Source organism: Canis aureus, chromosome 13 (genome assembly GCF_053574225.1).
Source record: "Canis aureus isolate CA01 chromosome 13, VMU_Caureus_v.1.0, whole genome shotgun sequence".
In the NCBI taxonomy this organism is placed as follows: Eukaryota; Metazoa; Chordata; class Mammalia; order Carnivora; family Canidae; genus Canis; species Canis aureus.
The window spans coordinates 25,905,577-25,929,337 of record NC_135623.1 but is presented as its reverse complement, the minus strand read 5'-3'; the positions used below and the strand labels follow the sequence as shown (position 1 = coordinate 25,929,337).

Here is a 23,761-nt window from a genome sequence, read left to right as displayed (position 1 = left end):
AGAAAAGAAAGAAAGAAAGAAAGAAGAAAGAAAGAAAGAAACTAGGGCGCCTGGGTGGCTCAGCGGTTTAGCCTGCCTTCAGCCCAGGGCGTGATCCTGGAGACCTGGGATTGAGTCCCACATTGGGCTCCCTGCGTGGAGCCTGCTTCTCCCTCAGCCTGTGTCTCTGCCTCTCTCTCTGGGTCTCTGGGTCTCTCATTAATAAATAAAATCTTTAAAAAAAAAAAAAAGAAAGAAAGAAAGAAAGAAAGACATCTTGTATCATGATCTTTTACATTAACTGCAATTTCATTTTTTGTGAGGTTTATGGCATATAACATTATGCCATTTCTGTGATTATGGGGAATTAAATTAGCTCTGTTGTTTGTTTGTTTTAAGGAGGCTCTACACCCAGCATGGAAGCCAGTGTGAGGCTTGAACTCACAACCCTGACTGAGATCAAGACCTGAGCTGACATCTAGAGTCAGACACTTAACCAAGTGAGCCACCCAGGTGCCCCAATTAGCTGTTTCTTTTACTGAATTCATAGATGTATGAACCTACTGTAAAATTGCTGTATAACTTTTTTCATTCACTTTTTAAATTGCCTGTCAGATCATTTGATAGTTTTGCTTTATTTTGTTATTTTAAATACTCCTCCATCATTGAAGGCATTCAAAGACATTTTCTAGACATGCCAGACATACGCCCTTGCATATGGTAGGCATTCTATAGCTATAAATAATCAGGAGTCCGGAAGCCCCTTTGTAAGCTGGGCCTGGGTTTTGTATGTTTGGCACCTGCTCTAATACCTAGCACACTCTAGTAGCCAATAAGCATCTGTTGAAGAACTGTTTGTTGACTGCAGTAGTCATTTGATCATAATTATTTCTATCAAAGTTTCGTGGGAAAGGATCTGTTTGAGGGGACAAAGCGGAAAATGTAGAACAAGTCCACACGAAGCAATCTTTTTTAAATCTCTTCTAATCTATTTTTTTAAAGAAAAGGGAGAGAAAAAAAAAAAAGAAAAGGGAGAGAGATTTTATTTGTTTATTCATGAGAGACACAGAGAGAGGCAGAGACACAGGCAGAGGGAGAAGCAGGCTCCCTGTAGAGAGCCTAATGTGGGACTCGATCCTGGGTCTCCAGGATCAGGCCTTGGGCTGAAGGCAGCGCTAAACTGCTGAGCCACCCGGGCTGCCCCCTTCTAATCTCTTTAAAAAAAAAAAAAAAAAAAAAAAAAGTCCCTCAAAAGTGATAGAGTGTTCATGGGTTATCTTTATCATTTGTGGAATAACCTTACAACAATTTGATTTTTAAAAGGACTCCAGGGATAACTGGGTGGCTCAGTCAGTTAAGCATCTGACTTTTGATTTTGGCTCAGGTCATCATCTCAGGGTCATGAGATTAAACTCCACACTGGGCTCTGGGCTGGGCATGGAGCCTGCTTAAGAGTCTCCCTTTCCCTCTCCCTCTAGGGAGTTTACATCACCAAGTTAGAAACAAGAGCACTTTAGGAAATGTAATTACATTGTATTTAAACCCTCTTCAACAAAGGATTGGAAGTGACCTGCAACAAGAACAGACAAAATTACTGTACAATCCAAATATAAATTAAGGAATCAAGACCAAAGAGGGCGCCTGGGGGGCTCAGTGGTTGAGCATCTGCCTTTGGCTCAGGGCGTGACCCTGGGGTCCCAGGATCAAGTCCCACGTTGGGCTCCCTGCATGGGGCCTGCTTCTCCATCTGCCTGTGTCTCTGCCTATCTCTGTGTGTCTCTCATGGATAAGTAAATAAAATCTTTAAAAAAAAAAAAAGACCAAAGAAAATGTAAAAAAGATTAAAAGCCAAGATTATGTTCTTGTTTTCTGTTGTTGCATAATGAATAACCTCAAAACTTACCTGATTTGAACTATTATGTGATTCCCTCTCATGGTTGTGGGAATTGCTGGGTCTTAGCGGGACAGTTTCCATTGTATTCTGTGGGTTCAGGCCGTCAAAAAGGTCAGCTGAAGTTCAAAGAAAGGAAACATGGGCCCCACCACTCAGTGGGAAGAGTGTCAGTGTCACAGTATTAGAGGAGCATGCGGGGTGAGATCTATTGAGGCAGCTATTTTGGAAAATACAATCTACCACACTTGGAAGGGAAAAAAGGACACATATGCATCAACTTCTCAACCAAGTTTTTTATTATTGTGTTCTGAAGGTACCTGACTACCTCCACAAATACATCTCCCCAATAACTTTAATGAACCTGATTTTTTTCCATTGGGCCAGCACAAGCTAGTTTTATCCTCTAAACACTAGGCATTAGATTGTTGAATAGCTCTAACTACTCCAGCCAGGGGAGCTACTTGATCATATTACAGTGGAAGTGGAGTGGCATGGTGTCCATGCTTCAGACTAAGGGAGAGGGAAGAGGAATGTGATTTGCACCTGAACTTTTACCAGATATTACTTCCTCCCTCTCAAAAGCAATAGAATGTGTCTTTCCTGTCATCACGTCCAGCAGAGAAAACAAAACCTACAGCTTGGGACCATCTCTCTATCACGTTATGGTGACTCAGTGCAGCTTTGTAATAGACTTTGGTGTAAGTGAATACACAAATACTAAGACAGGTAGAGGCAGTAATCTGGGGGGCAGACCTGCATAGGGAAGAGGTAGCAAAGTGGTTTCTCGGTGGACGACTACCTGCTGATGATTCCAAAGGATCTCCCAGCCAACCTCTTCTCTGAAGTCCCAGCTCCCTCGCTGGACTGCCAACCCAGTCTCTACTTGGAGACTCACCCTTAACTTGTCTAGAACAGAATTGCTGTTTGCCATCCCCCAAACCCAGCTCCTCTGCTGTCCTGCCTCAGGTAATGGCCTCCACCACTCTCGACATGCGCAGGACAAAACCTAAGAGACACCTTGGCTCTAAACTTCACCTCCCACAGTCAATCTGTCAGCAAATCCTCCTGGCTCCACATATAAAATAGATTTCAAATCCACCCATTTCTCACAATTGCTATTCCAGCTCAAAACACCTCATCTCTTACCCACAGCAGTCCTCCTCTGGCCTGTGCTTCTCTCTTGTACTTCTCCAAAGTGATTTACCCCCAACTTTTTATTTAAAAAAATTTTTTTTAAGATTTATTTATTTTAGAAAGAAAAAGGGGGTGGGGGGTGGAGGAGCAGACAAGAGGGAGAGAATCCCAAGCAGACTCCTTTCTCAGCCTAGAGCCTGACTTGGGGCTCCAACTTACAACCTTGGGATAATGACCTGAGCAGAAACCAAGAGTTGGCCACTCAACCAACTAAGCCACCCAGGCACCTCTATTTAAAATATTTGGAAAAAGTTGGAAAAAGCATACAATGAACACTACATACCCTTCATCTACATTTACCTATTACCATTTTACCCCTTGTTCATGTGCACACAGGCACACAAACACATTTTTACTGAACCATTTACTGAAAGTAAGTTGAGGACATTCTACTTTATCCCTAAATACCTCACTGAGTATTTCCCATGAATAAGGACTTCCCCTCCATGACCAAATGATTCTTTTTAAATGCAAACCATCATGTCATTCCCCTGCTCAAAACTCTGAAGTTTTCTTTCACCCCGAGGGAACCCAAGTGTATCATCATCTACGAGGCCCCTCGTGATCTGTCCACCGCTCGTCCTTTAGATGACATCTCCCACCTCTCTCCCTCTAGCTTTCTCCACCCCAGTCACACCGGCTGTACCAGTCAGGACACGTTATGCACTGAGTAACAGCTCCAATTCTCAGAGGCTTGACACCACACAGACTTTTTTCTTGTTCCCGTTTATGTCTATTAAGGGTCAGCCGGGTACCTCGCCCACATTGTTTTCTTCCTCATCTTAGATTGTGGTTGACCGAGCAGTCACTCTCTGAAGCATTGCCAGTCATCGTGCGGAGAGAGAGCGAAGAAAACTCTAGACAGTCCGTTGGCTCTGTCCATAAACGGCACATGTCCTTTCTGCTCATGACTCGCTGTCCGAAGTCACAAAGTCCTCCCCATCCACAGAAGAACCAGTTAGTGCAATCTTACCTTGTGCCTGAAAGGAGGGAGAACCAGGACATTTGGCAAACAGCGCCGGAGTCCCCAAACTGGCCTTTCTGTTCCTTGAACGCCCGGGTTCATTCCAGCCTCTGAGCTCTCTGCTGCTGTTCTTTTCCCCACTAATCTCCGTATGGCTCGCTTTCTTACTTAATTCAAATATCTCTGCCTTAATGTCACCTCCTCAGATACGCCTTTCTTGACCTTTCAATCTAAAGTACTACCATATTCCGTTCCCATCACCTCCCTCATTCACTCTTTCTACCTTGTTAAGCCTTTTTTGAAGCACAGACCTCATATTTAGTATGTGCATTTATTTATTTATTTTTGTATTGACTGCCTTCCCCACTAGACTGTAAATTCCACGAGGACTTTGACTTATTCACTTCCGTATTTCCAACAGGTAGGATAATGCCTGGCCAGGTAGGCACCTGACAAAGTTCAGTGAATGAATGAAAAGGACCATACTGTTTAAAATGGTCCATACCATCTAAAAGACTGCCTAAGGCTTCCTTCTCCTGAGCCATGACTGGACAGATCCAACTAACACTTGCCCATGACTCCATCTTTGTTTGCTTTCATTGCTACCTCATTCTGACGGACACAGTGTTTTCTTAAAATATGAAATCACTGCAGAGCCCTACTGGCCTGGAAACCATCCTGTTTCCTCCCAGCAACTTAGCATGTTTCTATTCTGAACAATCATTTGTTCGTTTTAAAGACTGGTCCTCAGTAGGAAATTGCATTTCCAAGTCAGTGTCAAAGCCTCTCAAAAGCCCCAGTAGAGTAGCCCCTTGCCTTGGTGACCTAGTGTGTTATGGTTGAATTGCATTTATGTGAACAGTATGGTAGGTTAACAGTACAGTGGAATATGTATAATCCTCCCAGTCTCTGCCTTCACTACTCCTTTGGGTATTTGCATTTAGCATCACGTAAAAGAGGGGCATTCTTGTCTCTCCATCACCAGTGCCGGAGCTTATTACAAATAGGTATCTCGGTGAAAACCTCCCAGATCATTGCAGTGGAGGTTGCTATGCCCAGATTCAATACACCTAGTTATGACTGGGGAATTCTAAGCATGATGACCTCCACTGTCTGTGCCCCACTACAGAGAAATCCCTGCTGCAAAAACAGAAATGTCCATTCTCTTTAAATAGTGAGTCCCCTGGTATATTTTATATTAATACGTATTCCAGGGGTGCCTGTGTGGCTCAGTCGGTTAAGCGTCTGACTCTTGATTTCAGCTCAGGTCATGATCTCAGGGTCGTGAGATTGAGCCCCACACTCCATGCTCAGCGGGGAGTCTGCTGCCCTGCTCCCCAACCCCAGGTGTGCATGCTTTCTCTCTCTAAAACTAAATAAATAAATATTTCAAAAAATATATTAATACATGTTTTAAAAGTACATTTATGCAAAACTTCTAGAGACTCCACTTGCATCACAATTTACCCATCATTTTGTACTTTATAAACTCCCATACTGAATTCCTCTCTATGTCTTAAAATTTACATTACCTTATAATATAATAAGCTTCATAATTAGTGTTTCTTATATAATCCTCCAGCTAGTAATTTCGACATTTCTACGTGGACAAATGATACCTTGGGCATTAAATTGAGAAGAAAATATCTAATATGCTCCTTGAGGAGATTTTGTTGGTCGTTGAGGAAAAAGAAGTCCATGTATACAGTTCTATTATTTGCCACACTTTAACCCTTTTGAGAAGTAAAAAATGGAGATCTTTTATATATGTATAAGAAGAAACAAATGAACTACACAGCAAAAACACCATAGGGACATTTTACGGGTTGTGTTTGTGAACTACACTCTGAGGCACAGTACGGTAGAAGGAACAGAAGCTTTCAAGTCAGGCAGACCAGAATTGCCGTCCTGGCTCCATCCGGTACTGGCTGTGTGGCTGGACGAGTTGCTGATCGCCTCTTCTCTTAATTCCCTTATCTGTGAAGCGGTAATCACAGTACCTGCCTCAGCCAGCTGTGGTAAAGATTAAAAAAGATCTCGAGATCTTGAAATTAATAAAGATCCATGAGAAGTGCCTTGCCCAGTGCCCGCTACGTTGTTAAGTGGAGCGTCCTAAGAATGCAAGCTTTATTTCTCCTTTTGGTTGCCTATGACTTTTTAACTTTTGCCTTCTCCTGCAGTCTCTCAGCTACAGTAGCTGATCTGTGCCCTGAGCGTGGCAGCGTGGGAAAAAGCAGAGGCCTTTGGAACCCATTGCCAGCATGGACTGTATCACAGACATAGCGGAAATGTGTTGTGGCATATTATAGCTCCTCCTACATTTCCCTTGTCATCCATTCTTCTTACAGTAAGACCTTGACACTCTTCCCATGGAGGGTGGAGTGGAAGTCCCCTCCTCTTAAAAAGGTGGGTGAAGGGCATCTGGGTGGCTCAGTGGTGGAGCGTCTGCCTTTGGCTCAGGTCCTGGGATCCAGTCCCCCATTGGGCTCCCTGCGGAAAGCCTGCTTCTCCCTCTGCAGGGGGAGTCTCTGCCCCTCTCTCTCTCTGTGTCTCTCATGAATAAATAAATAGATAAATATATATATATTTTAAAAGGTGGATGAGCCCTTGTGACTACCCTGCCCAACAGACTATAATGAAGTGACACTGAGTGACTTTTTCGATTATAAAAGGCCACCTCCTGGTTCTCTTGGAACCCAACCACCATGCTGTTAGGAAGCTCAATTGGCTTGAGGAGAGGCCCAGATGGAGAAGAGCCAAGGCCCTAATCCGCAGCCCTGATGAAGTTTCCAGCCAACAGCTGATCAACTTTCCAATCATTTGAGTGAGGTTTTGAAGGAGATCCTCCCGCACCTACAATTCAGCGGTTTTCTTCATATGAGCTGTGCCAATTCCCGGTTGAAGTGATAACATTCAATAACATAGCATAGGGACGCCTGCGGGGCTCAGTGGTTGAGCTTCTGCCCTCGGCTCAGGGCGTGATCCCGGGATCCGGGATCGAGTCCCTCATTTGTCTCTCTGCAGGGAGCCTGCTTTTCCCTCTGCCTCTCTCTGTCTCTCATGAATAAATAAAATCTTTTAAAAAATCAAATAAATAAATAAATAAATAACATAGGAAGAAAACTTTCATGTTATAGTCTAAGAATTTGATCTTATGACCAAGTCAACAAGTGCATTATTCAAGTAGAAAGCACTGATAGAGCTGTTCATGTCATCAAAACATTGATGTTCTTCTGAATTGGTTTACGAAATAGCCACTCAAGGGCTACTACCCTCCCCCTTCAAAATCCCATCCTACCACCCTGGTCTCCCGGTCTCCCCCAGAACCTCTCCATGCTACTCTCCAGGTTAATGCCTGGTTCAGTAAGGGGATTTACAGGGATCCTGCCCCAGTTCTTTGGTATCTGCTTTAACTGGTGGAGTGTTAATGGTGCTATACAGGTTGAAGTATTTTGCACATCACATCTTAATGCAATAATATATATACTGTGATCACATCCTACATACTGCTTTTGGGCGATTTATTGTTTTGTTGTTGTGTTTTTTTCCTGTTTTGCTTTCTCCATACTCTCTTCCCCTCTCCTTTCACACTGCATCCCAGCCACCCCCTCCCCCAAAGTGAGCAATCCTGTGAGCCACCTACCAGGTAGCCTTCCACATCTTTCACTATGCTTCTTCTAAAATTAAGTAAAAATGTGCATGTATGTTCATACATGTGCATTTTGATTATTTTTAAAAATTGTATTTAAATTCAGTTAATTAACATCTAATGTATTACTGGTTTCAGAGGTGGAGGTCAGTGATTGATCAGTCTTCTATAATGCCCAGTGCTCATTACCTCACGTGCCCTCCTTAATGTCTATCATCCTGTCACCCCGTCCCCTTACCTACCTCCCCTCCAGCAACCTTCAGTTTGTTTCCATTTTTTTGTTTTTTGGTGTTTTTTTTTTTTTTTTTTTTTGGTGCGTCTTGTGGAAATTTATTACAGTGCCAGAGCGCTCTAAGTACTTCTTCCCCCTGGGCCTGTGGCCCATTCCTGAGTGTCTGCATGTGTGTATGCGTGCATGTGTACAAACGTGTGTATGTTCACAAGTGTACATGTGCAAGTATATGGTTTTCATGACCAAGAGTGTGATATGAGATATGAGGACAAGAGCAAAATCCTCCTTTGGCTTAGCATCATTCTGATTGGTTTTGACCTTCTGATTGAGACTTCTCTCAGCTTCTTGTCTCACACTGGCCATCCCAGGAGGCAGAGGGACTTGCCTGCTTGGTGAGCTGGGGTGAAGGAACTGTTTGTGTTTCCTCAGCACTCCCTTTCTTTCCCTTGGTTGTGAGAAAGGAAACATGGTCACCTTTACCCCTGCAGACCCGTAAGAAGAACTGGCAATATTGGGACCATGACTGGGTCCATCTGTCTGATGCGGAGGTACAGCATTGATCTGCTTGCTCTCGTTAGCTCCCTAAGCCCTGCAGGCAGTGTAAGCATTATCAGGAGTTACTGTGGGGTCCTGGCTCCCTCACTCTGACTTCCATGTCTGCCTCCCAGTGGAAGGGGAGTAACTTACTGGGTCCCCAAAGTCCCATCCCTGCCACAGACACTGCCAGCTTTTTAGTGCCAATGGTAGGTAAAGCAGCAGCAAGGAACACCTGGAACTGCTGAGCATCTCCCCATGGTCACCTCAAGTGGGCCAGCGCTCAAATGCTCACAGTGCCTGGGCCCTCTTCCCGGACTCCATACATCCCACCAGCAGGGAAGCAGTCCCAACACAGGAATGGAGAAGAGCAGCCATGCACCAGGTCTCAGACAGCTGGGCTCCCCCTGGGGAGATTGGCTGTGAACCCCACAGGCAGCAGAGATTTAGGAATCCACACTAGACACAATCCCTGGAATGGGCTTAGTTTCCCCAAAGAGACCCAGGAGCTGTTACTTGGCATTATTAAATCTTTTCCAGCTCCAGGGTGAATTGAGATTCTTAAAAAGCAAACTGGGAAAACCAGAGTGTTCCATGTGCTTTGCCACTGAACAGCAGTCCTTCAATCTCCACAGGATGGAGACAGGATCACTGACAAGAGAGGGAGAGCAAGCTCTCTGGTTTACAACTGTAGAGCTTCCCGGGGCCCAGCAACATTCCTGCTTGCAGCTGCCAACATCAATTAGCTGGAAGAGTCCAATGCTCCTGAGGAGGGAGCTAGTGACAATGCTTCAATAAAGACAGACAGTGAAGGTGAGCAGAGTGATTAGGTGAAAGGAATGTTTTATTAATTTGGGAAAAGGGAAAGAATAGAAGGGGAAAGGGAAATGAGTCAGTCGTTCTAAAGCGATGGGATGAAGATACTTAGTTTAATCAGCATAGACTCTAAGACCACTGGGCACCTCGCATATAAATAGCTCTCCATGGCTAATTAAGGTCATACGCTGAGATTCTTGCTTTTGTGTCCTATTTAAGAAATCTTTGCCTGCTGCATCCAAGGTGTGAGCCTTTGGAATGGTAATGAGGAAACTGGAGAAAAATACTGAATTTTAGTAATTCCTTCATATACATGCTAAATATAAATATTCACAATATTTTTTAAATATTCACAATATTAAAGATGTATAATATGTAAAATGTTAAACGCATAAATATGTTGAATATATGAGAAAATGAGCAGTCTAGTATAATGCATTCACATTGTGTGAAGACTAGCTTATAATACCCTAATAATGAGCTAAAGAAAAAGAAGTTACTTCCAAGTGATCTCTTTTTTAATTTGTAACAAATTGCTTCAATCTGCTCTTCCCACAACTTGTTCTGGCAGAGACTCTAGAGTTCAGTCCACTGAGCCTCTATGAGCACGGCCCTTTATGTACCATTCTCCCAGAAACTCCTCCAGGCTGCAGCTTCTCCCGGGATCCAGAAAGCAACCCCGAGAACCTGTCACAGGAACCCACCTGCGAGGACAGTGTCGTCGCAGCCGATGACCTTGCACCAGGTAAGCGTCCTTAGGAGGCGGCGATGTGGCCTGGAGACCTGTGTTGGGCCTCCCATGCTGGGCCACCTGTGCTGGGCCCTGCCCTGCGGTGCTGGCCTGGGCCCCCCATGGGTTACCTGCACCTGCTGTGCTCTGGGCCCTCCGGCCGAGCTGCTGGGGTGGCAGGTGACCTCGGTCTGGGTCTGGAAACAGCGGCCACGTCCTGTCGCCCCGGGTTCCCTTGGGTCAGGGGCCCGGGACGCCTTAGCTGGATGGTTCTGGCTCGGGGCCTTCGTGAGGGGCCACTGCCCGGGGCTGAAGGATGTGGTCCCCTCACTGACTTGGGCAGCAGCCCCGGCCCAGGCCTGGGCCCCTCCGCGGGCTTCTCGGGTGTCTGAGGGCCGCCCCCAACCCCGTGACCCCTGTGTGCCTGGCTCCCACTGCCGTCGTCTCCTGCTTGTGGTGCAAGACTGCGCAGCTGGAGACGACCATCCCGTCTGGGCCGGCCACAGCGATGCTGACTTGCCTCCACTGCGGGCCGCGTCTCTGTGCACCTGCCACCGTGCAGCGAGCTCCGGGGCCGCGGTCACCGCCTGAGGCCCAGGAGGAAGCTGCACCCACCGGCATCCTGGGCAGGGGCTGGTGGGGGGGGGCCACACCTGGTGCTCCCGGGCTGCAGGAGGTGGGGGTCCCTGCAGGTGCTCGGAGGGGGCGGCGCTGGGGGCCGCGGGGGAGGGGGCAGGTCCTGCATCCCGGGTGTCTGCGGGTCGCATCCTGGGCCTCCCTGCAGGTGCTTGGAGGGGGCGGCGTGTCAGAAGGGCACCCCCAGGCTGTGCAGCAGGTGCCCGGGAACCAGACGCGCGTAGTCTCCGCCGCTCAAAGGCACGTGCTCCAGGGGGAAGCAAGGGAAAGCCTCAGGGGTAACAAACCCAGTTGCTTTAATGGACGTGCTGGCCTTGTGGCCGCGCCGTTTTCATCCTGCAAAGACGTTGCTGTGTGAAAGCCAGTGAAGCTCCGCACTGAGGCTTAATACTGGAATTTAAGAGACGGCTGCCTTGTTGCAAAACCGACGGTGGGTATGAAGCCAAGCAGGTGTCCCTGTTACTGGTCCCCCGGGGCCAAGCCCCCTGCCAGTCGCTCTGGCTGCTGCAACAGAGTCCGAACCCCGACCGGCTGGGACCTCAGGCTCAAGTGTGCTCACTTTGTCCCAGAGGCCCGAGGCCTAACATCAGGGCTCAGTAGAGTGGCGCTCCCTCTGTGGCCCCAGGGAAGACCCTGTCCCTGCCCCTTGCAGCTTCAGGTGGCTCCAGGGCTCCCCTGGCCCGTGGCCACAGCACTCCAATCTTGGGCTCCAATCTTGGGCTCCACAGTCACGTTGTTGCCACCTCTCCTGTCAAATCTCCCTCTGCCTTATTTGCATAAGGACACTTGCCATTGGATTATTTAGAGCCCACGTGGATAATCCTGGATGAGCACCTTCTTGAAAGATCCTTAGAGGAATCACATCATTTGCCATGTCAGGTAACACATCCTCCCCCCGCCCCCCCCAATATAGGGAACACTAGCAGGTTCAGAAGATTAGAATGCAGACAAAAAAAATTTTTTAAGATTTTATTTATTTAGAGAGAGAACATGAGCAGGGGAGGACCAAAGGGAGAGCGAGAAGCAGCCACCCCGCCCCAGAGGGAGCCCAAGGTGGGGCTGGATCCCAGGACCCTGGGATCATGACCCGAGCCAAAGGCAGGTGCTGAAGTGACTGAGCCACCCAGACATCCCTGAGTGTGTACAGAGCTTTTTGGTTCAGTCTACCGCAACCACCCGGTCCCCAAAGGCTCTGGCACAGCCGTGTTTACGGTGGCGTAAGTTGAACTGAGGGGTCAAGTGCACACACATAACGGCGGAGGTTGTGAGCACGTAGCTGGGGGACAGTTACACAGGGTTCACACCCAGCCCGTAGGACTCTAGAGTTCATGCTTTTAAATCACTAGTCAGTATTTTCACCTTCTTGCCCTTTTATGTGTGAGCTGTCGTCAATATGTTCAAAGTCAGCAGTTACGGAAAGGAAGCCTATGGGGACGCCAGCAGACCCGGCACTCGCGGAGGAGACTCGCCCCCCCTGCCCCCCCCCCCCCACAAGTTGGTGCAGAGACACTGCAGGAGAGTAGCCAGGAGGCTGAATTCATTCTTGCTGCCTCTTTTCAATTCGCAGTTCAGTGTCAGCGTCTCAGTCTGGCAGGTAAAGGTGACCCTGGCCATCATCTGCCTTCCTGGTGAGTTTCGGGGCGGGGGGTGCCATCGAGTGAGAAACAGCGCTGATGGGGGGCATTCCTAGTCAGCTCTCATTCCGAGAGACAGAAGCTCTGCCCTGCAGGCTTAGGAAGAACACAGAGCATAAATCCTTAAGACTCATGAAGCACTTTATATTTCATAGTCACTTAGCTAAAGTTAATTACCCAATTAATCTCCAAGGATGATGACAAAATGAGTTCTTCTACAAATTATCATTATTTATTAACAGATCAGAAAGCTGCTGAGGATGTTTGGCATGAGTTTCCACAGGGAAGACTGGAGTCACTGAGAAGCCACATTCTAATCCCTTCAGGGCCTCCCAGTGGAAAAGCGACAGAACCCAAAGTCACCGTGGAAGTGGGACCCACGGCGGTAGGACACTGGCACCTGCCCACCTGGCCGTGTGAGAATCGTGAAGTGACGACACCTCTGGAGGCCTCGATTTCTCTGTCACCCTCAACACTAGAGTTCTGGCCCTGCTCCTCTTGCTGAGTCAACGAGAAAGTCTTCATGGAAATGAAAACGGTAGATTCTGAAAACGATTGAATTGCAGATTAAGTTAATTTAAAATAAATTATAATTAAGAAAGGATGCTTTTATTTTATTTATTTATTTTTAAGTAGTCTCTGCCCTCAACCTGGGGCTTGAACTCACAACCCCAAGATCAAGAGCCACATGCTCTACTGACTGAGCCATCCAGGTGCCCCAAGAAAGAATTTTTTAAAAAAGATTTTATTCATGAGACACACAGAGAGAGAGAGAGAGGCCGAAGGAGAAGCAGGCTCTCTGTGGGGAGCCTGACATGGGACTCATCCCGGATCCCCCAGGATCATGCCCTGGGCCTAAGGCAGATGCTCCACCCCTGAGCCGCCCAGGTGCCCCTAGAAGGAATGTTTTTAAGTCATGGGTCTGTTAACTACCATTTATTACATAACTGGCTTTGCTGATTGCTCTTTCATGGCTGAGATACAGGGTCGACGGCAAATGGCAGGATGTGAATCTCACTACCCAAGTGACTTTGGGCAAGTCACATCCTTCAGCTTCCTTTTCCATAATATGAGTATCATGATAGTACCTGCCAGCCAGTGTCATTCTGAGGATTCAGTGAGTCATTAGAGGTACATGCACTTAGCGTGTTCCAAGTACACAGCAGATGCTCAATAAACAAATCACATCTACACCATGCATTAGGAACATGGCAATTTTATCACAAGAGTATATGAATGTACCCACCATGTTCTCTGCCTGGTACTGCCTGAGCATCCAGCGGACTCACTGACTTCTTCATGCCTTCTTCCCTTTCCTTGATCCCACCCCCCCCTTGCCTCTCTGTCTTTCCCCATCTCTCTGTTTTTCTGTTGCTTTGTCAATCTCTCTTCTCTCTACCTTCTGTTTCTTTTTTTTTTTTTTTTAAGATTTTATTTATTCATGAGAGACACAGAGAGAGAGAGGCAGAGACACAGGCAGAGAAGCAGGCTCCACACAGGGAGCCCAACGTGGGACTCGATCCCGGGACTCCAGGATCACGCCCTGAGCCAAAGGCTGATGCTCAACTGCTGAGCCACCCAGGCGCCCTCTACCTCCTGTTTCTTTTCACCTTGCTCTTCCTGTCTCCTCACCACCCAGGACAATGAGGGACCCTACGATTGTCTGGGTCTGCTTCTGAGAACTATTTTGTCTCCTGAACTATCAGAGAAAATCAGCCCTGAGAAGGCATATGAACTGACCCTGTCTGTGCCTCTACCCCCACTTTTTCTATCCATCTATCTCTATCTGCATTCTTCTCTGTTGCCACCTCAGCTGTGGGAGATGAACTCCCTGGGCACTCTGAAGACCTGATGGGGAAGAGGAAAAAAACCTCCGATCCCTTGTGGCTCCTCCTGCATTGGGATATGATTGAGAGACTGTCAATACAATAGAACTACAAGGAGTCAAGTCTCTTTTGTTAGCCCCTGAAGTAGCCATGACTTTAAGCAAAGTATCTCCAAACAGATGTCTAAGTGGACCAGAGATGTGGATTCTAATCAAGACAACTTACGTGAACGTTAACTGAGTATATATTTAATGACACACATGATTATGATTGTGCTGTATGGTAATTAAGCATAAATGGGAAGGGGCAGTGTAAATGACTATAATTAGTATTACTTTTTCACAGCTAAGCCAAATTTCATTTCCCCTTTCCACGCTGCTAATTCGCCAATATCTGTAATCAGTGTCAACGTTGATAATTTCTTGATGTCACATTCCATTTAATCATCCCATCCCATCAACATACACAGATCTGCACACACAGGCATACATGGATATAAACCACACACACACACACACACACACACACACATCCCAACACACACTGCCTGGCCCAGGAGCAACTGAGATATCAGCCACAGATGGCTGAGGTCAACTGTGAATTCCCTTTAAGTCCTGAAATTCTATTTTATTTTTTTTTGAGATTTTATTTTATTATTTATTCATCCATGAGAGACATAGAGAGAGAGAGGCAGAGACACAGGCAGAGGGAGAAGCAGGCTCCCTGCGGGGGGCCTGATGTGGGACTCCATCCCAGGACCCCGGGATCGTGCCCTGGTGCCCTGAGCCGAAGGCAGGCACTCAACCGCTGAGCCACCCAGGCTCAACTTGTTCTTCTAATAAAATAACAATGATAAGGACAGATGTTTCTTTCCCCTGAATTTTAACTATTTTAACCATGTTCATAGGGCAGATCTGTCTTATTTTTAGTGTCCGGAAGGAAAACCTTCCTCTGCCCTAGCTGGACCTAGAATCAAATTGACATGAGACAGATTAACAGGAGAAAATCAAGTTTAATAGGCATATGTATGGGGAAGCCACACAAACATGAAAGTTCAAAGACAATGAGGCAATATGGAGCCTATATGAGCTAAGAAGCCATAGAGCCTAAGGATAAAAAGGGAATAAAGGTCATTAGCAGGAAGGTGAAAGGAGTGTTTGGAAAAGCAAGGTTGCTTTATTATGCAGATAAGATTTTTTAGGTAAAGCGAAATATCTGTTAATAGCTCTCTCTTCCTGGTACAGGCTCTCCTTTCCAATATAAATTTAGGCAGTTGAGGGGGAGGCAGAGAATTTTTCCTACATCTGTTGGGTTTTGATTACTTTTAACTCAAAAGAATCTTTAGGGACGCCTGGGTGGCTCAGCAGTTGAGCATCTGCCTTCGGCCCAGGGCGTGCGTGATCCTGGGGTCCCAGGATTGAGTCCCACATCGGGCTCCCAGCAGGGAGCCTGCCTCTCCCTCTGCCTGTGTCTCTACGTCTCTCTTTCTATGTCTCTCATGAATGAATAAATAAAATTAAAAAAAAAAAACAATCTTTACACCACAGTGGCCCATTTTGGAGCAGTGTGTCCTGGGCCCTACAATAGGAAAGAAGGAGTTATGGGTGTTGGATACCTAACAGGGAAAAGAGAAAAGAATCAGGAGGCAGGGAGCACTGCCAACATTGGGATGCTTATTCAAACCAAATTTGCTTATTTTCCCTAAGTGACCATGGTGATCATTTAGAAAGTTTTGTGGATTTCAGAAGAAATCTGAGCATCAGGGCTGTGTCCAGCCTTTGCACTAGGGGCTGCTCTCCGAAGAGGCTTTCATTTTCACTGGGTTTACTCCCTACACTCACCAGGCAAAAAGTTCTCTGAGTGGTTCTCCCCTAAGCAATGTCCCCTACAAGCAAAATTAAACTATTTACCTAGGGCGGAGAAAAAGGAGCTTTTGTGAACATAAATAAAGATGAGGGGTGGGCGCTGTCCTGCTCACTGTAATGACCCCATGGGCCAGGTCTGGGCTATTCCCTCCTTTTAAGAGCTGCTCCTCTCCTGCTCTAGCCTTTGGATCTGCCTAGAACAGCATCTTCGTCTTGACTGACTCCCTGAGCACAGTGAGTGATCCAGAGATAGGCACGATCAATCCAATCCTTCCCTAGGGGACGCTTGGTGGCTCAGTGGTTCAGAGGGTCTGCCTTTGGCTCAGGGAGTGACCCTGGAGACCTGAGATAGAATCCCACGTTGGGCTCCCTGCATGGAGCCTGCTTCTCCCTCTGTCTGTGTCTCTGCCTCTCTCTGTGTGTCTCTTGTGAATAAATAAATAAATTATTTAAAAAAAAATCCTTCCCTAGGATTTAGCCAACTGCATGTGGGAAAAAGGGTCTCTATGATCTGAGGACCGTACAGTCTAAAAGATACTGAGGAACTATAAAGTTTCTACTGTGGCCCTCCATGTCCTTGTCACTGTAGCTTGCACACCCTCTTACCCATGACCTCAGCCCCTCATTGTTCCTTCCATTTCTCTCAGTAAAATCCAAATTGTCCAAACAATGGCTTCTAATTAATCAGAGTAGTTCCTCCCTTCCCTGAGTACCATCTTTGAACAGATATTCTTGAAACTAGCTGAACTTCAGCTGACCCTGCCTGCTGAAACCCTATAAAAAATTCCACCCATCTTCCCAAGTTAGAACGCTCCTTCTCATGCCGACAGTTTTGAAAAAAGACTTATGCTAATGGTGCTCTTGTTTTTTTCCACAGAGGAGATGAGTAAGAGATGTTGAGATGCCAGCAGCCGGACCACAACTGGTGAGAAGCCAGCCCGGGAGAGGGAATTAACATGGGAACAGGTGCAGGCGGGAGAGGTAGGGGTGGGGGGTGGAGGCAGAGACAGTGAGACCCAATGGTGTTCAAGTTTCCATCCTATTTCTTAAGCCTAGCACATCTGTTATTACCATTTTTTTGTTATATAAGTGAAGAAGTTAAAATGGTGGGATTTAAAAAAAAAAAAAAGGGAGAATCACCACAGTCCTGAAATTTGGCTGTACAGACATGAAATGCTTTTTATAACTCTATACTGAAATCAACCCAAATCTAGAACCTCTATATCCAGGAATAAGGGTAAACCTTATCTTGCTTTTTCAAGTAGCTCATTCAACTAGTCACTCCTGGGTAAATGCTCAGTCCGAAATTCAGGGTTCTCCCCTTCACTCTTTGTCAATCCCACTCTTGGGGATGAACGAAGGTGCTGGAGAATCAGGGTACTAAAAGGTAATTTTTAAAAATGTGACTCATGTGAATATAAGATGAATTCGTGTCCAAGATTTTATGTTATTGATTATTTCATGAAGACACTGGTAAGAGGTAAAAACTGGTTCAAAGGAGATCACAAGGAAAAACACATCTATAGGCAACCCGGAATCTGAATTGAATTTGCTGAGAGAGGCAAAACTGGCCTCTTCCGCTAAGTAGAAACCGAGGCCTCCTCCCTGGACAAAACGCACCTGCGATTCTTTCTTTCTTTCTTTCTTTCTTTCTTTCTTTCTTTCTTTCTTTTTACACACCTGCGTTTCTAAGAATGGGATTATTCGCATCATCATCAGCCTTTTGCAAGTTACCTTTAGTTTCTATAGACTTGCGGAATAGTCCGGGACAGTGAAAGACACAGAGCCTTGTGGAATCCAGGTAACCCGGGAAGTTTCCAGAGATTTTGCCTAGAATTCCGTCTGTACAGTCTAATCCTCTACACAGGCTCTACAGACTGGCTTACGTACAAGTGACTCTGAATAACTGAACCTGAGACAGTTCCTGCCAAACGACACAATTGCTGCCAAACTAAAAATATTCCTCCATTTTCATACAGTCCCCAAGCTCAAGTCATGGGCATCGTGACAACACAACAACCACCCGAATTTCTGGGTTTCTCCATTGATTTTCATTGCGGCAGGTTAGCCAGGCACATTGGTTAGCCCTGCCACAGCCCTTGGCTCCCCACCTTGAGATGCGTGTGCAGGTGGAGGGCTAGCTCAGGAACTAGGGTTCTGTGAGAGGAGGGACGAGGTTTCAGATTTCAAACTCAGACAGACTTCTAGCCCCAAGAAGGAAAGCCTGAAAATCATGGAAAAAACACCCTTAAAAACCAGCACCCCTGTGGTCTGGCTCCCACCTGCCTCTTCCACACATTGTGCTTCCATTTGAATATTTCATCCTGACTTTCCGTGTTAGGAAGCATGCTGCATCATTTTTGGTCCAGAAAAGATCAAAAAATGAAAATATGCATGATCTGATGGGATTTCTCCTGAGAACTCGTGGTGGATTTACTTAGTCCCAATGGAGAGAAAAATTGGTCAAATAAGGCAAATTGAACACTTCACAAGCAGGCGCAAGATCAGCCTCTTAGCTTCCCACCTCGTGGCTGTGACAGAGGTGGGGACAGAGGCTGAGGGTCAGTAACTGCAAAGGCGAAGCCAAATGGAGGTGCCGTGCAGACCCAGATGGAGGGGCGCCAGATAGAATTGTAGACCTCAGAGCCGCAGCTACAGGAGCTGTCCGGGTGTGCACGTTTGGTTTGCTTTGTCTCTTGTTTTGGGATGGCCCCCTGGGCTTAAATGCCAAAGTTGGTACAGCACCGGGTCCATTATCACCCGTCTCGTCATCAGTGTTGGGCTAAACACAAGCTGACTGTCATCTTGGCGTCCTACGTCCTCTAGTCCATGGAGTTGCATGTTTAAACGGCCGTGCTTTGAATCTCGATTCTACACTGTGGAGAGTTCAAGATTTCTGCAAACCCCAAGCTGCATCCATTGCTGGCTCGTTGCTCAGATTGCCTGCTTCCATTAAACTCTCAATCCACTGCACGTTCCACTTCTACGGTTCTTCTCTTCTCTCCATCCTTTGTTACTTCACGAGGGAAACACAGCACACACTTCTCTGATTTCCTCACCAGTGCAGGAAGTTCATATGTAACAGGCATTTATCAAAGTTTAAGGTAACATAGGATGCCAAACAGCACAGCAGATGGTTTAAGCTAAAACATGCCTCGTCTTGAACACCCTTGGGGGGACACCTGAGTGGCTCAGTGGGTTGAGCATCCAACTCTTGATTTCATCTTGGGTCATGATCTCAGGGTCGTGGGATCAAGGCCTGTGTCAGGCTCTGCACTCAGCACAGAGTCGGCTTGAGATTCTCTCTCTCCTTTCCCCTCTGCTCCTCTCGCTGCCCAAGCTCTCTCTCTTTCTCTCTCAAATAGATAGATAGATAGATAGATAGATAGATAGATAGATAGATAGAATCTTTAAAAAAAACTTGGAAAAAATAGATACAGTGAATGTGGTGAAAAGTTGATAAAGTCTAAAACAAGGTGGTTACATAGGGTTTATACCATTTTTGTGATTTTTAAGCTCTACAGTTTTCACAAAAGTTTAAAAATACACCAATCCTGAGATCTTGAAGCTATTTTGCTATGTTTGTTAGTTAGGGTGACAGCAAGACTGCCCTACCGGAGTCTCCAAAACACGGGGACTGATGATGTATGTGCTTCTTACAGTCTCAGGTAACAGTCTTGAGGTCGACCCTCTTTTTTTTTTTTTTTTTTTTTTTTTTTTTTAAAGATTATTACTTTCTTTTTTTTTTATTTTTATTTATTTTTGATAGTCACAGAGAGAGAGAGAGAGGCAGAGACATAGGCAGAGGGAGAAGCAGGCTCCATGCACAGGGAGCCTGACGTGGGATTCGATCCCGGGTCTCCAGGATCACGCCCTGGGCCAAAGGCAGGCGCCAAACCGCTGCGCCACCCAGGGATCCCGAGGTCGACCCTCTTAACACATTTTTGAGCGTATGTTCCAGTATTGTTAACTGCAAACACTATGTGGTACAGCAGATTTCTAGAACGTGTTCACCTTGCACGGCCGAAGGCTGGTACCCGTTGAGCAGCACCTCCTCGCTTCCTCCCCTTCTGCCCCTGAGGACCACCATTCTGCTCTGATTCCAGGGCCGGACAATTTCACACACTTTATATAATGAGATCATAATGAGCTATCACCTCCCACCTGTTAGGTTGGCTATTATCCAAAAAAACAAAAACAAAAACAAAAGACAAAAAAAAAAAAGACAACAAGTGTTGGTGAGGATGTGGAGGAAAGAGCCTCTGTGTGGTGTTGGTGGGAAGGTCAAACCGGTGCAGCTGTTATGGGAGACGGTGTGGAAGTTCCTCAACAAAATAAAAAATAGAACTACCGTGTAATTCGGCAATCCCACTATCGGGTATTTACCCAAAAGAACTGGCATCAGATCTCAAGGAGACCCGTGCCCTCTCATGTTCATTCAGCGCAGCACTATCTACAACAGCAAAACACAGGGACAACAGAGCGTCCCCGGGGGATGAGTGGATAAAGCCTCTGTGTAGACTGTTGACCTGCAAGCTCCTTGGGGACTCCCCAGGGGCCACGTGAGGGCCGGGGACAGGGGGGACAGGGGGACAGAGGGACAGGCCACTTCCACGGTCGGTGGCGGAGTCAGACAAGCACAGGGACTTAGCCCGAGGATCTCTTGGGGGCTGCAAGGTGAGTAGATTTCTGCACCCAAGGGAGACCTGGCCAGGCCTTAAAGTATGTGCAGAGGCTTTTTTTTTTTTTTTTTTTAAATCTTATTTATTCATTCATGGGAGACCCAGGGAGAGAGAGAGGCCGAGACCCAGGTGGAGGGAGAGGCAGGCGCCCTGTGGGGACCCCAACGCAGACCTTGATCCTGGGAGCCTGGGGTGACCCCTGGGCCGCAGGCAGGTGCCCAAGCCCCGAACGCCCTGGCAGAAAGGCCTGGAATTGGCACTTGTCACCAGCTGCCAGGTGACACCGATGGCGCTGGCCCAGGGACCTCACCTTGACAACCCCAGACAGGACAGGACCGGCTCTTGCCTCGGGGACAAGGCCGCAGCCCAGCGATGCAGCCCACACAGGGGGACCTGGGCTACGGTCGTGCAGAAAATCCTTGGGACTCCGACAGCAGAAGAGAATTGCAAACTGGGCTCCAAAGCGGCTCCCGGGCAGCACTGAAGAAAAGCATCCAGCGCAGGGAGGATGATGCCGCCCCCAGAAAGGGAGCTCAGCCCCTCCTGCCCTCCGCAGAGGCCACCAAGTTTGGGGAGCAGATTTCAGGACGAGGCGGTCGCCCAGCCCACAGGGAAGGCCCTCCGTTAGGAGGAGGCCCTGCCGGTCGGTGTCCAGGACAGGGTGGGGACCCGGGGGAGACAGGGATGGCTCAAGGGGACCTCCTGCCCGTGAGCCATGGGAGTGAGATGAATGCTCGCATCTTGGAATTCGAGTGAGTATCACATTTTGAAGTCACAGCACTTCTGGCCTCCGGCGGGAACACTGACTTGAGGGCTCTGCAGCCGCTTCCCGGGCTCATCACTTCTTCCCCAGGGAAGGTGGCAGACGGTCGGTCCCACAGTTGGCGGATGTCAGGACGGCCCGCAGCGGGGGAAACGGCGGACGATAGTCCTGTTGTCGCTAGTACGTGTCGGGGGAGTTGGTGTCTGTGCCCAGAGCCGGGCTCATATCTGTTCCCCTTTGCAGATTTGCTCTCTAGATGCTCTCATTAACACCCTCTTCCCCAAGTTGCCTCCTCGGGCTCTGGCACCCCGCCTGGCTCTTCTGGGAGTCCAGTTGCCAATCCCCCAGGCATGTCCAGTCCCAGCTTCATCTCTGACCTCCCCCCGTGTCTGATCCCCTCCCCGTCCCTATTTTTTATTCCTTTATTCACTCACTCATCCATTGATTTAAGAAACATTTATCGGCTGCCTACCATGGATCAAGAGTTAGGTGCCGTAGCGGGGCGCTAGAGCCTAGATGGTAAGCAGTCTGTATGCCGGGGCCAGAGGAACGGACTTCATGCTGTAGCTGATGGTGAACCATGACGTATTTTAAGTAAAGAAATGCTTAACCGGGTTTGCATTTTATAAAGATGAGGTGGAGATTCTAGAAATGGAATCTATAGGGATCTCTGAAAGATTGAGTGGGGAGGAGAGGAGAGGGCAAAGGAGGAATCAAGATGGTCCTTAGGGGTTTGGGCTGGAGAAACTTGGTGGTTGGGGTACTGTCTTCTGACACGGCTAGACTGTGGAGTTTGGGAAGGAAGGGGCTAGAAATGAGGTTGGAGAGGAAAGAATGGCTTCAATCACAGATATTTTGGATTTTTTCATGTGAGTCCAGAACTAAGGTATAGAGGTGGATGTGTGTGGTTTGTGCCACCCCCCCACCCCCTCAGGAGGTGAGAACAATCCTTGTCTCCTTTTGGCCTCTCTTTTCTGCGTATTCTAGGATGATACCTTCTCTTCCCCAGCCTGTGGTTTCTCCCCTTTCCTTTCCAGGCTACTTAAAATCCAACTGTCATTAAAGGACAGAGAACACTCTACCCCCTGTAAAAATCCATTGTATGTGGCTACTCTAACCCGCATTCATAGGACATGGCCCGCCCTTCACACTGAATGTTTGGATGCTTGCTCTGGTGCTTAAAAGATCTCTTAGTTTTAGCTTCCTCGCTACATTAAATTACCGTCCTTAAGGGCAAAACAAATAATCAGTTCCTCCAAAGCCCGTAGTAGGAACCCTAAACTGCTTTACGGACTCAGAGAGTGTTAGAGGGAAACTTTGAGATCACCTTGTCTGGTGGTGTCCGCCAAATCTAACCTCCAAGACATTGTCCATATGCCATTTTTCTTGTTTTAAGACCATAATAGCTATTGTACAATTCCTTTTTCTTTTTAAGATTTTACTTATTTATTCATGACAGACACACACACACACACACAGAGAGAGAGAGAGAGAGAGAGAGAGAGAGAGGCAGAGGGAGAAGCAGGCTCCATGCAGGCGTGGGACTCGAAAAGCCAATAATATTTTCCTGTTGTGGCCAAAATAAAGAAAAATGCTCAGGGACACCTGGGTGGCTCAGGGGTTGAGCATCTGCCTTCGGCCCAGGGCGTGACCCCGGGGTCCCGGGATCGAGTCCCGAGTCCCGCATCTCCCGAGTCCCACGTCGGGCTCCCTGCATGGAGCCTGCTTCTCCCTCTGCCTGGGTCTCTGCCCCTGTCTCACTGTGTCTTTCATGAATGAATAAATAAAATCTTAGAAAAAAAAAAAAAGACAAATGCTCAGACTCCCATGCGAGCTTTACCCAATTTCATTTCTCACCCCGATCTCCCGGTGCAGCGTCTTCTATGGATTACTGCAGTGAAGTGTTTCCTACACTGTTTCCTTCGGGGTTTTCCAGCTCTGTGCGTTTGCTGGCACTGGGATGCCTTACACGCATCCCTCCACCCCTGCCGGCATTGGGAAGCCTTTGGATCAATGTGGGATCCTCCATAAGGGGATTTCCTGGTGACCCCGCAGGGTAAAGGTCCTCTTGTTTTTAGCCTCTTAACAAGAGCTCTCTGGCATTTCTCAAGACCCTTACAGTCTGGGTCTTCCTGTTCTTATGCAGGGGGTCTAAATGCACGACTGAAATTCAGAAAGTCAATCGATGTCAGCTCGACACCATATTGCGTCTGACTCCGGGTCCCAGGGCCTCCAGGTGCGTGGAGAAGCCCATCTTCCCCAGGACCCAATGAGAGTCTAAGAAGCCGGGGCATCCCGGAGCCCAGGTAATGAAGTCCTGAGCCTTAGTTCCCCTCCAGGGCGCAGCCCCACCACCTGAGCCC

At 47.5% G+C, this 23,761-nt stretch overlaps 1 long non-coding RNA gene across 4 annotated transcripts; it reads left to right on the top strand.

Annotated features, from left to right (window-relative positions):
• Nucleotides 1-3: 3 nt before the first annotated feature.
• LOC144282217 (uncharacterized) lies at nt 4-18,922 on the top strand. 4 transcript variants are annotated; one of them, XR_013350557.1, is made up of 7 exons: nt 4-479; nt 6,212-6,299; nt 9,082-9,259; nt 9,834-10,007; nt 11,410-12,222; nt 12,505-12,800; nt 16,831-18,922. It is a non-coding gene; the product is annotated as an uncharacterized LOC144282217 (long non-coding RNA). The 4 variants fall into 4 exon arrangements; XR_013350556.1 differs by having other exon boundaries at nt 4-492; XR_013350559.1 differs by lacking the exon at nt 9,082-9,259.
• Nucleotides 18,923-23,761: the final 4,839 nt, after the last annotated feature.